The following is a 13,893-nucleotide window of genomic DNA, read 5'->3' as shown; positions in this document are numbered from 1 at the left end:
TGTTCTAGCAGGGGCCCCACTGCCCACCCCCTGACCTACCTCACCTTACTACTCCTACTCTTTGCTCTCTTCCGTAGGTCACCTGCCCTCTCCAACGTGCAAGCAGTGAGAAGAGCCTTGTCCTTTCTCTGTGGGCACCGATGCAACTGAATAGGCAGTGGTGACAATGGCAAAGGGCAGAGGGTCATCGAGAGAGGCACTTTGCTCAATAGTTCCACAAGAAACTGGAGCTAGAACTGGTACAGTCCATGACATCTCCATATAGGAGACAAGAAGGATGCCAGCCTGAAACCCTAAAGAGCTACTGCCCATCAGTGTAGTCCAGGTGTGGGGAACATATGGTCCTCCAGATGTTATTGAACGATAACTCCTATCATCTCTGGCAATAGGCCATGCTTGGTGGGGCTAGGGATGGAATGATGTGTCAGTTTTGGTTCTCCCTCATTTTTCTAATCTTAAATTCAGTTTTCCACACTTCTGCAGTAATTTGTGAATTCTTTTACTAAAAATCCTCATGAAAATTATTATTTTAGTACACATGTTTCCTTCTAAATGCATTTTGTATGCAGTAATTGATTAATGTACACATTTTTGCAAACAATTTCTCATCATATAATGCATTTTTGAATGTTCTTTTCACTAGTATTTTCTGCACCCTCTTCTCACAGTGGCCAACTGGATGCCCATGGGAAGCCTATAAGCAGAAAATGAGCACAACGGCACTCACCGCACTGCTGTGATTCCCAACAATTGGTATTCTGAGGCATACTGCCTCCAAATGTAGAGGTAGAAAACTAATATGCGACACAAATACACTGGAAAGCACAGGTAACATGTGAATATAGGAACCTAAGAAGAGTCTGCCAGATCAGGCCAGTGGCCCATCTAGTCCAGCATGCTGTTCTCACAGTGGTCAACCAGATGCCCATGGGAAGCCCACAAGCAGGATTAAAATGCAAAAGCGCTATCCCCTCCTGGCAACTGGTTTTCAGAAGCATGCTGCCTCTGAATGTAGAGGTTAAAGCATAGCCATTGTGGCTAGTAGCCAGTGATAGCCTTATCCTCCATGAATTTGTCTGATCTTCTTTCAAAGCCATCCGAGTTGGTGGCCATGACTGCCTCTTGTAGGAGCAAATTCCATGGTTTAACTATGGGTTGTGTGAAGAAGTCCTTTCTTTTGTCTGTCCTGAATCTTCCAACATTCAGCTTCATTGGATGTCCATGAGTTCTAGTGTTATGAGAGAGGGAGAAAAACTTTTCTCTAGCTACTTTTTCCATGTCATGCATAATTGTATGCACTTCTATAATGTTGCCTCTTGCTCACCTTTTCTATAAACTAAAAAGCCGCAAATGCTGTAACCTTTCCTCATAGGGGGATTGCTCCATCCTCTTGATCATTCCGGTTACCTTCTCCCATGAAGATTCAGCTGCCCAGTAGGTCCCTCCTTTCACAGTTTCTCCCTGGGAAGCCTGCAAACAGGACATAACTATAGAGGCACAGCATGTGGAGGATCTAAACCCTGGATTTCCATAAAGGTGCTTTGTGTGAGCATGCGTGTGCATGCACACACACACATTTTCTAGAGTGGAAGTTTCAGAGAGAGAGAGAGAGACATTTTGCAGAATATAATCCACCATTTTTGGATGGTGACTGCCATTTTTCCCAGGATGCCATTAGGAAGGGCATAAAAACAGCATCCAGGCTGTCATCACAGGGGCTCTATTGAGGCAGCAAATAAAAAAAAATAGAATAAAGAAGCCACATTGACTGACACACACACATACACATCACCACTTGTGAATAAAAGAGAGAATCTCAGGAGCGCGTTTTCATTCCGTCCTGATATATTTCAGAACTGAGCTTCCAGCTCTGCCATTTGCCAACTCTGCCCTTCATGTTCCATCACACAGTGTCACAACAGGAGCAAGAGAGTGGAGGGGGGGAGAATAAAGAGCCATACAGGCAGTCAAAGTTCAGAAAACTCGACCTTTGGGTTTTGTTCTGCTTGCTTTTGAAAAGGAATACATGAAAACAGTAACCTTGGCATTCAGCTATTGTTTAGGACTCTGCTCCTGTTTATTAAAGGAATGTTCCTATTCAGATCTCTCCACATGAGAAACAATTAGGATGGCACTAAAGTCCCATTCTTTTGGGTATGGCTACTTACACAAATCACACTCCTGCTGTATAATTATAGATGCCTTTTGTGCTAGATGATTGAATGTATCAGGGCTATGGGTGTACTGATAACAAAATCTTCAATAATAAATAACATGTAGATTAAATATATGTTCATTGGTATTCTTGCATTGCATCTTTTCTTATTCTTACAAGTTTAGGGGCTGCAAATGATGCATTATACTGGGGATAACTGGGAAAGGAGGAGAGGCTGAATATCAAGGAAAATAGATATGTGATGGGGGAAGAGACCTTTAATTGCATGAAAAAGGACAAGGAACAGTCACAACTTGGGATAGGCCTAGATCACAGCCTGGGGGTATATATTACTTATTTATTTATGCATTTATTCTGTTGTTGCGGGAGAAGTCATGTGCAGGAAGGACTGAGGAGTATGTCTGAGTTGATGACGGAGAGCAAGCAAGCAAGGGAAAGTAGAAACGGAGGTAGGAGAGAGAACTTGGGCTGAAGGGGTCTCTCTCTCTCTCTCTCTGTCTGCTGAACAACCTCCAGTTTGTTTGTTTGTTTATTAACAAGGATCTTATTCTCAAACCAGCAGCAAAAAAGGGGGAAGGGGGAAGATGTGTGGTTTGGTTCCAGCCCAAAGTTGCTGTCCTGGGCTCTTACTGGGAGGAAGGTTGGGATATTAAATAAATAAATAAATAAATAAAGCCAGGAGTAGTAAGGGAAGAGGAGGGAATAGAGAGAAAAAGTGTGGGTGGAGTGTGGATGGATGGTTGATGGTGTTTCAGTTTTTAATTATTATAGGGTGGATCCTTAAAAAACATACATCTCATGTGTCGAAGGCCAGGGTAAAAAGTTGTGTCTTTAGCATTCACCAAAACCGTAGAGCAAAGGTGCCCAATACACCTCTGTAGGGAAGGAATTCCACACTCAGGGGCTGCCACAGAGAATGCCCTCTTCTAGGACCATTCCCCCAAACTTCTGAGGGTGGCAGAACTACCAAGAAGGGTAGTTCTATTGATCTTAACACCCAAGAGGGTCTATAGGGAAGTACATAGTTTTTCCGATGTTTGTGACCTCAGGCTGCAATTCAGTACACACGTACCTGGGAGTAAATCCCATTGAACTCCATTCAGCTTACTTCTGAGTAGGCATGTATTGGATTGCAGCCTAACAGAGCAATACAACTCAGGGGAAGACAGTGGAAGGGGTGTCGGTGGAGGATGAGCCGGCGGGAAGGTCCACGGCATCCATTTGCAGGAGCTGTCATTTGCAGGCCAGGCTGGTGGAACATTGGCTCAGCTGCCATCGTGCTCCCGGAAGACCCTGTTTCAAGCCTTCCAACAGTGCACCTTCCACTGGGCTGATCCAGGGGTCTGCCACATCCAACTCCCCTCAGCCTGGCATAAATACAAGTTGGATTGCGCCCTAATTTGTTTAGGGCTTTAAATGGTAATGTGAGCAACTTGAATTCAGCCAGGAAATGAATTGGAAACCAATGCAACTATCTTAGAACAGAGGCTAGATGAGTTCTAAAAGCAACCCAGCCAATAATCTGGACCAGATGAAGTTTCCAAGTTGTCTTCAAGGGCAGCAACATATAGATCACATTGCAATAAATCAACCTGGAAGTTATATATGAGGCCATCACCTCATGAAGATAAGGAGGTCTGAGCCTCTTAGACGGGTAAACAGATGGGAATCACACATATGCTGCCTTGGGTTCCACTACAGAAGAAAGGTAGAATATTAATGCATAAAAAATATATTTCCTTCAATATAAATTTAGACCAAAGTATAAACTAAGCCTATACTGAACTATGGATCTTGGGGAAGGGCTATAGCTCACTGGCACACATCAGCTGTGGTTTCAGAAGGTCCTAGGTTCATCCCAGGCATCTCCAGTTAGGACTGGGAGATATTTCTGAAACCCTGGATAGCTACTGCCAGTCAGTGTAGACAATATTGAGCAAAATGGACCAAAGTTCTAATTCAGCATGTAGCTTCCTATGAACAGTGGATTGCCAGTTTGTGACAACAGAGAAGTGGGCTTCTATTTAGATATTTTTTTAAAAATATATATTGCTGTATTTTATATGAATGGATACTAATTTTAATGTAAACTTATGTAATTTATTTACGTAAACAACTCAGAAACTTCATGATCACTGATAATTGGGAGCCTATGGCTCGCCAGATATGGCTGGATTCCAAACCCCATAATCTCTGCCTATTGGCCATGCTGGACCTAAATTCATCATTCCTGGCATAGGCCATCAAACCCCATATTTTGATTTACTGGAGTCCTTCTTTGTCCATTCCATCTTTTGAGGTTTCACCAGAAATATCAGTGGGTGATGGTCTTGATAGAAAAATGGGTCAGACTGCCAGCTGTTGGTAATACATGTGTGTGTGTGTGTGTGCTAAGGATGGGATCCATTGGCCAGTGCTGGTTCAAAAACATTCCATCAACCTAATAGGCCAGTAGGAATGAAAACATCTGTCATTTGTTTCTCTTAATTTCTCATTTTCCCAATCTCAAATTCAATTCTCCACATTTCTGCAGCAATTTATGAGGTGTTTTTTTTAAAAAAAAATCCTCATGAAAATTCTCCAGCATTTTAAGGTGAACTTATCCTAACAAACACATTTTTAGGCATTTGGTTAATGTACACATTTTTGCTAGTAATTTCTCATCATATAACACACTTTTGCATGTTACTTTCACTCATATATTCATTTTAGTGCACACATCTTCCTAATATATGGATTTATGTAAACATTGGTTGCTTGGTGAACTGCACCACAGAATTTGGGTAAGTGCAAATTTCAAAGGATAGCTGTGTTTCAGTTGTCACATTGTTTGGAAATTGTGAATTTGATAGATTCAGCTTGAAATGTGAATTGAATTGAATTTATCCCCCATCCCTACAGGCTAGTATCAATCTGAGTTTGTTCTTGTCCACTAGCCAGTGCATGTTAGACTGTGGAAGTCTGAAATCCTTGCCAATCTACTACAAATCACCCACAGATCTACCTACCAGTGACCTTGATCTACCTCCTGCCTACCTCTGATCTAAGGAATGGACTGACAATGCCATAGTGAAAATTGGGATGTAGTTGGCAGAGCCAGTAGAAAGGAAGCATGTTTAGGCAGGCAGGATTGTAACCACAAACATGTGGACTAGACAGGAAGGGAACAGACAAGCAGGATTTAAGGCAAACCATGCATTAAATGATGAGAAATGGCTTGCAAAAATGTGTTCAGTGAAAACTGCCTACAAAAATTGCACTGAAATGCTGGAGAATTTTCATGAATATTTTTTTAAAAAATAATCAAAAATTGCAGCATAAATGTGGAAAACTGAATTTAAGACTGGAAAAATTAGAAACTGAGAGAACTGAAATTGACATATTTCCATTCTGAGTTCCTAAAAATAAGAATAAATATATTTTTAATGTTAGTGATGTTGTTAGCTTTCTTGGGTACTATGTGCATATACAAATTAAGCTAAAAACTAGTCTGTTGTCAGCCTCTTTCTAGTTCCTTTCAGAAGGGTTGCTGCGAGTCTTTAGCCAAAGAAAGCAGGGAGACCTGAGCTTGCATTCCAAAGATGGGTAAAATTAAGAAACAATTCCTGCCAGCAAGATTCTTTGTTCACAATTCTGGTGTCTCCACACCATTACAGTTTCTTCTCCATTAAAAACACCCTGGACAACACCCAGGAAATAGCAAAACAAAAAACAGACCAGGAAGAGAACGTATCATTGACAAAATTGCTCATTACTGGAAAGTGAGGCAATTTCATGTTTATAGAAATGTATTCACTGATATGTGGGGTGGGGGGAGAGAGAAAAACTGACATAATTTCTTATCACAAGAAGGAAAATTATCTTCATTTCAGCAAAAAATGTTGTGTATGTATTAGATCGTAATGGGCTTGGTTTTATGGACCAGCCTTTTATACAGTAAATATATTTCTTTCTGAAGTAGTTATAATTTATTCTTTATATATAATTGATTTATGCATGCACTTAAAATATCTTTTGAAATTCACATTAGAACTCTACTGTAACATAATAAAACTGAACACTTAATTTCAAGTTAATTATTTTCCATTATTCTGCATTAGTAGACAGAGCAAAAACTTGAGCTCCGTAACAGAACATAAAAAGTTCTTTTGAACTTAAAATAACATATGATTACTGGCTTAAATGGCAGGCATCTGTCATGTAAATGAGTAACTAACTAACTGAAAAGGTATTAGTGTTGTGGATACCAGAAGACAGCATTCAATTTTATACAAAAGTTGAATACCAGGACAGTGATTTTGCATTTAATGTTTTTTGTGTCAGTTGGTGGAGGTAGAACCACAGCATTTTGTGCTGTGGTTGGGGTAATTAAAAGGTTGGGAGTGCTATTTATAGAGGTTTCTACAGACTGAGCTTCCTGTTGGTGAAAAATCTTGAGAAAGGTGTGTTCTTGAGGAAGGGCACATACTCTTGATTTACTGTACGACAGAGACAGCAACTAGAGGCCCAGTGGCCCACCCCATCCCTCACTGCTTCCTATCTAATCCCAGAATAGTCCATGACTACCAGTGGAAAACAAACCAATTATTTTATTATATTTATTAATTTTAAGGATATGTACTCTGTCTTTCCACCAATGGTCCTCAAGATCTAATATATTTTGGAAAGTTATTTGTTTGTTCACCGTACATTTGCACATCTCTTAAGATATTGTAAGTAAATTTTGTATGATGGTTCCTGAGATAAAGGAGTGGGTTTCTGTCTATGTTTGGATACAATTAGACACCGATTTGAATCAAGATGGCAGACTGAACTTTTCAAAACTTCAGTGTTTTCCCCTGGTTTCTTAGAATTCTCAAGCAATTCTGGGTACAAGGCTTCTAGTGGCTTGTAAACAAAATTAAAACAATACTTTTCAAGGAATCATGCACAGTCTCTTCATTAGCCTTAGGTGGCAATGGCTATCTGTTAAAACAATGAGGGAGGTCCTATTCTTATGGTGTGACCAACAGCTCAGTGGTTTTGCATACAGAAAGTCCCAAATTGGATCACCTGCATCTCCAATCAACAGAATATAAGGAAATGAGTCATGACAGTGGTTGATCTTCCAGCCCAAACCTACACTGTTTTACATTATTATTATTACTACTACTACTACTACTATTATTATTATTATTATTATTATTATTATTATTATTACTGTTGATGAAAGAAAGAAATGAAGTAGGAATGTGAGGCAGCAGTTCTATGTTAAATTGTTGTGTGTGTGTGTGCAGGGAAAACAACTTTTCTCAGTGGTGGGGCATGTGCTTGGAACACAAATGGTCCCAGGACCAATCCTTTGTATCTCCAGTTAGAAGGATCAGGTAGCAAGTGATGAGAATGTCCTTTATCTGAAACACTGGAGGGCTGTAAACATTCAAAGTAGACAATACGTGGCAAGAAGGACACAGCAGTAGGTAGTGTGGTAGGGCAAAGAAGCTTACCAGACCTCCAAGAAGTTTAGCAGGTGAGATGAGGTGGCAGTGAGGTTGGCACACTGCAAATACACCAGTGGGGCAAATCTGCTGCATCTGCACTGCCCCACCGTCTCCATCCATTGCCCTCCCCCACCTAGTAAGCAGCAGTGACTCACCTGCCTGGAGGTAAGCATCTCTGCATCACCACAACATCTGCTACTGGATGGACAAATAATATCCCTCGGTAAATAAGGCAGCTTCACGAGTTCCATGTACAGCTGAGCCAAAACTTCTCAGGAGACATGAATTAAATAACTACTACTACTGCTGCTACTACTACCTTGCCACGTTTACAGGAATGCCTACCAGAGGATGTTATGGCCACTATGAAGCCATCTTGATTAAGGTGAGTACAACAAAACCCTACATCTCACCCATGAGAATTTCACTGAAATTTTCTCTTCCCTTTCATAATTTTTAATGCAATGTCTTTTCTTATAAATTGATGGGAAATAGTAGTGGAGGAGGAAATAAAATATGAAGGAGAAATTTTCAGCACAGCACTAGTTTATGCCAGCAGGCCACTTTGAGAAGAAAATGAAGAAGATTGGCAGACCAAGGCCCAAACTATTATCCTCAATGGCTTTCAGCCAAGACACTTTGCCATAGTTGTACAGTATTACTTTCCTGTATTTTTTTTAAGACTCTGCCATAGAAGACACTCATCTCAAACCTCCTTTTACCTCTGGGTTAACAATTGGGTAGTCAAATTTGGTCCAAAGGCTACCAGCTGCTGAGACCTCTTTTAACATCTCAGCCCTAATATCTCCATACAGCCTAACTACCCCCTTGTCTTCTTCCCAGAGATATCTTTCTCTTACCATTCCAGGACTGGACTGGCCTTCAATTACCCAGGCGATTCAGAAGTATTGGCTAGAATTAGGGAATTCTCTTTTCTTCTCTTCCATGTCTGGAAATGGAAGGGGATGTGTGATGGTACACCTGACCTATAGGAGGTGAAGCACCTGTCTGGGCCAAATTGCCAGGTGCCTATTGTGTGTGGCACCAGCCAATAGGGTAAGCTTTATAGAACATATTTAAAATAGTTTAAAATGCTGAATGGATAGGTGTTGAGAGACACGGATGAATAAACATCCATAATGAAAGGCCATTATGTACTGAGTGATTTCTCCCTTCCTCCAGTAACAAATTTTGGAGTTACAGGACAAGTTCTAGGCTAAGTCAGTGTCACTTAGTTTCCAGATAATAACTCTTATATTTTAAAAGGGCTGAGTGTTGGAGTTTATTGAGAATAATTTGATGTTGCTGCTTAGTATTGCTCATTATGTATCAAGTACTATGTATAATCTACATAGTAATCTATGATATGCCATTTATTGCTTATTATTATGAGTTGTATTTATTTAATTGTTTCATTTTTTTGTATTGTATGGATATTATGTTATTTGCATTATGTTCTTAATTAGGTTACTGTGTGATAACCCACCCAGTGGCCTTTTGATGAAGGGTGATACCTAAATATCTCAAATAATTAAAATATTTGATATCAATATGAAAAGTAAGTTGTGGCTTACTTCAGCCTTATTGATTTCAGTGGGAGTAGAACTTACTAAGCAGAACTAATTTAGTTCAGATCCAACCCATATAGTTGGAGGGGGGTTGAGACTTTTGTTGCATCATTCCAGCTTAATTGCCTAATATTTTACAGAAAAAATGAACAATCAATGGGAGCAAGTCAGTTGAGTGTCTCTTTCAAGGAGTCTTATTTCAGACCAGATCTTCTTTCAGACAGATCTGCACAGGGATTTTGGAAGGGGTGGAAAATCAGTGTAGTGGTTAGAGTTTGGACTATGACCTGGGAGACCAGAGTTCAAATCCCCACACAGCCTTGAAGCTCACTGGGTGACCCTGGGCCAGTCACTGCCTCTCAGCCTCAGAGGAAGGCAATGGGAAACCACCTCTGAATACCACTTACCATGAAAACCCGATTCATAGGGTCGCCATAAGTCGGAATCGACTTGAAGGCAGTCCATTTCCATTTTTTCCATAAACTCTAGCATTCATGGTGATAGTGTTGCTCACTGGCCTGTCCATATGATCTGTGTGCACTTGAAGGTGTTTCAGTTACCTCCCAGCTGCATTTAGACAGCAGGATCTTTGCCTCCTCTTCTTTCAGAGCATGTACTCCAGAGTAGGGATGGAAAAATCTGTCAGTTTCAGTTGTCTCCATTTCTCAATTTTCCAATCTTAAATTTAGTTCTCCACATTTCTGCAGCAATATGCATTTTGTAAAGAAAAAAATCCTCATGAAAGTTCTTCAGCATTTTAGCGCAAATTTCTCCTCATAAACATCTTTTTGTAGGGAGTTTTGACTAATGTACACATTTTAACAAGCCATTTCTCACCATATAATGCATTTGTGCAAGTTGTTTTCACTCATATATTCATTTTTATGCACACGTCCCCTTTATATATGCATTTTGTAAATGTATTGCTGGTGAACTGCAGCTCAAATGTTGAATAAGTGCAAATTTTGAAAGGTGGCTGTGTTTCAGCTCTCGCATTGTTTTGGAAAATGCAAATTTGATAGATTTGGCTTGAAGTGCAAACTGAATTAAGATTCTCACCCATCCTACTTTAGAGTTAGGCTTCAGGAAAATTGCCACAAAAGAAATGAGAAGAAGATTGTGTGTGTGTGTGCTTTGCTTTTTTGTGTTTTTTTTTTTTCAAAATCCTGTACAAAGCAGAGACCACTTTTCAACAAATAATCCTCCTGAAGAGAATACCTTTCCTTTCCTTTTTTGGGGGTACAGACTCAGAAATAAAAAGCACATTTGCAGTGTCTTCACAGCCAAGCAAAAGAAGCACTCAAAAGCCTCAGTCTTGCAGTAGCAAGGCGATTAAACCTTAGCATGAACGCAGGGAGTTATATATGCATTTTAGTCTCTGTGACCACAATACACAAATTAATGCTGCTTTGTGTCATGCAAAACAGAGGCATTGCCACACAGTCAGCTCCTAATCAAATCTACAGATGTTGCAATGTTCATAATTGCAATAAAACACATTGCAGCATGTGTGCTCGTGATGACCGATAAAGCATGATGTATATGGCATCGCTGCCAAATTAGCAAAATGGCCTACACTTAACAAACAAAGAAGTAGTACTAACAAGTGAGAAACAGTTGGGCTGTTATTTAAATGTGGGGGAATAAAAGCCATCCTCCAAGGCAATAGGAAGCCAAGTGAGCAGTGACTCAGCAACTCTCAGTCAGACCCCATTGTCTAAATGTTGTCCCTTGGAGAACTCAGAAGGGGAAAAGATGAGGACTTAGAATTAGTTGGCTGGGATTTTCACTGGCTCTGGCTCCACCTACTGTTGGTGTCCCTGCCTTCTGCCCTCCCTGTCCCAATGGGCACTGGCCACCACTGCAGGAGCCATGGAATGTAGAGTGTCAGGAGAGAAAGAAAAAGAAAAATGGGTTGGGGAAGGAAATGGTTTATTTGAGCTCATGTCACTTTATAATATTCCAGTGGAAGGAAGGAATAACCGGCTGGAACCTTGAACAGCAGCACTCTTGCTAAGAGGTGAACATATGCTGCAACATTTTCTTGCAAACCACATAATGGTTGCTGTAAATAAGTGTACCTTTTTAAAAAAAGAAGTTTGTTTTTACCCATCCCCCCCCATGATAATATCTGTCTTCCAACTATCCATTGCTATTGCTGGTCATATCTCTGGGATGCTTGTTCATACCATCTTTCTGCAGTGATCTTACTTGTGGGTGCTGACTCCTCCTGTTCCATTGAATGTCTGGAATGTGGTGAATGCCAATATTTACCTGTGAATGCTGCCAGCTGGTGATGGAATTGGTGAAGGTCCCAAATATAGCCTCACTTTTTGAGAGATAGACAAGCAAATGCTGATCATCACACTTAGACGACTGTTGTCATTAAGCACTATGTGCCAGATTGGCAAAGTTTGTTGGGGATTGCCAGCATTCACATGAATATACACATGTACAAAACTGAAGAGATTCACTCTTTATATGAAATAAAGTCATGTTGCATATGGACTGGTCTTTGGGAAAATGAATTCTAGACAAAAATCGGGGAGTTATTGACACAGCAAAAGCAACCCTTTTTGTGAGCTTTCATATTCATTGTTGATTCTGTGCAATATCCATTAACAACTCTTTTATCTCCAAATATTCTGTTTTCACTTATGAAAAAGCATCCCTTGTCGTAAGCCCTACAGGGGAACCAGGATTTTGTCCTCCCCCGCCTCACCACCACTAGCAATTTGTCCTTCAAGTCACCACAATAACACTGTCTAATTTAACAGATCTGGGTGTAAGAGGGCTGAATGCAACTGAATTTTATTTCCAAAATGTGTGCATCAATAATGAAGCCTAATTAAGATATCCATTAGAGTCTAGAATGTTGACTTAACAGGGAAAAAATCCAGTGTTCTATTACATTTCCCCCCATTAAAACTAATGTAGTTGGTTTTTAACACAAATTCTAATTAGATATCATTATTAACTGCTTTGTTCTCAATATGTCTTTATCTTGTTTATTATTATTACTGAATATACTACAGAGAAAAGCAATAGGCTTAATATATTTTATTAAATAACATGATGCTGTGTGTTTAAAGAAGAGGAATGGCTTCATCCTTTCCATAAAGGAGTTACCATGTTGTGGTTTTGAAAAAATGGGCAAACTCAGTGTCAAGGCAGCTGGGTCTATTAGGGTTGAGCCCATGACATTTGTGTCTGCAAAAATTAGCCTCCCCAAGCCTGAAGACTTGCTGCATTGCTTTGGCATGTGTTGTTATGCAACCCTTTGACACACATGTGTTGTGCCACACCACAAGAGGGGAACATGTGCAAAACTACAAATGAGAGACAAGCATAGGTGCCCAATGTCAAGCCAAGCCAAAAACTACTTAACAGGAGGTCGGCTGAAATATACCTTAGAAATGTAGTTTTCCCATGAGTTATTGCAGATAGTGCTATGACTTTGCAAGTTAGTACAGATTTTTGTTTTCACAAATCCACATTAGAAATACTACTGAAAAACAAATATGCTTTCCTATACCGATAATCAGTTGCATAAACATCCATGTGCTTGGACACAATGTTGTGGACTTTCCTGCAATAGGTGGTCCATGGGCATTCTTCCATCATATGCCAAGCCCCTTGTCTCCTTCTCACCCAATAGCACATCTACAAATCTACTCATGCATTGGAATATAAAAAAAGATATACGTTTCTGTGCCCTTCTGAAAAAGCAGTGAAAAGCAAACAACCATGATGGACCAATCACTGAAAAGTGGTGGATTTAGAGGAGCAGCCAATGCTAAAGCAAATTAGACCAAAAAGAAAGCCCACATGTACGGATGCTTGATAATCAGGTTTTCACAATAAATCGACCATAAACAGGACATGTATGGATGTTGAGGCCATCGACCTAATATGGAAAACACTGATTTTGTAGTTAGGTATGGATGGGCCCTTATTAGTGTAAATTCCTTTTAACATGCACATGTTTGTATGCAATTTCACCTAGTACACACATTTTTGCAAAGCAGTCATCCCTAATGTAATCCATTTTCACAGTATATGCTATTTTCACTAATATATGCATTTTTACGCACACTTTACCATAGGTAAGACATTTTTATGCACATCACTTGGCTGGAGAATTGCCTTGCAAAATTTGGAGAAGTGTGTATTGTTTCAGAAGTGAAAACTGGGGAGGCTTGCCTTTAAATGCAAATTGAATCACATTTCTCCCCCATCCTTAATTGTGGGAAAATACATTTCCCAGGACGACTTGCTCTGGGTGACCTGCAATCCAGCACAGCAGATGTAAGAAGGTGAGGGAATGCAGACCAGCATCCCTTTTTTAAAACTCCTTTATGCTTGCCTGTGCCAGTGCTAGAGCAGCAGCCAAATAAGTGGGTGGAAGTGGAGAGGTTTGGAACGATTAATGGTGGATGTGGGTTTGGGTGCTTGATGAAAAAAGGGGTGCTGCAAGTTTCTGGGTTCGTTTGTATGAGAGAAGGGGCAACCCCCTTCCCCATCTGATTTCTCTGTGCTTTGTTGGAAAACGCTCAGATAAAACCCAGGATTGTTTATGAAGATTCTTTAAGAAATTCTGGGAAAACTGAATGCTTCTCAAGGTAAGCTGGGTGGGCTTGCCCATCACTAGTACAGCACTTCTTTGGAA

Source organism: Rhineura floridana, chromosome 16 (genome assembly GCF_030035675.1).
Source record: "Rhineura floridana isolate rRhiFlo1 chromosome 16, rRhiFlo1.hap2, whole genome shotgun sequence".
Taxonomy (NCBI): Eukaryota; Metazoa; Chordata; class Lepidosauria; order Squamata; family Rhineuridae; genus Rhineura; species Rhineura floridana.
This window is presented reverse-complemented; position numbering follows the sequence as displayed.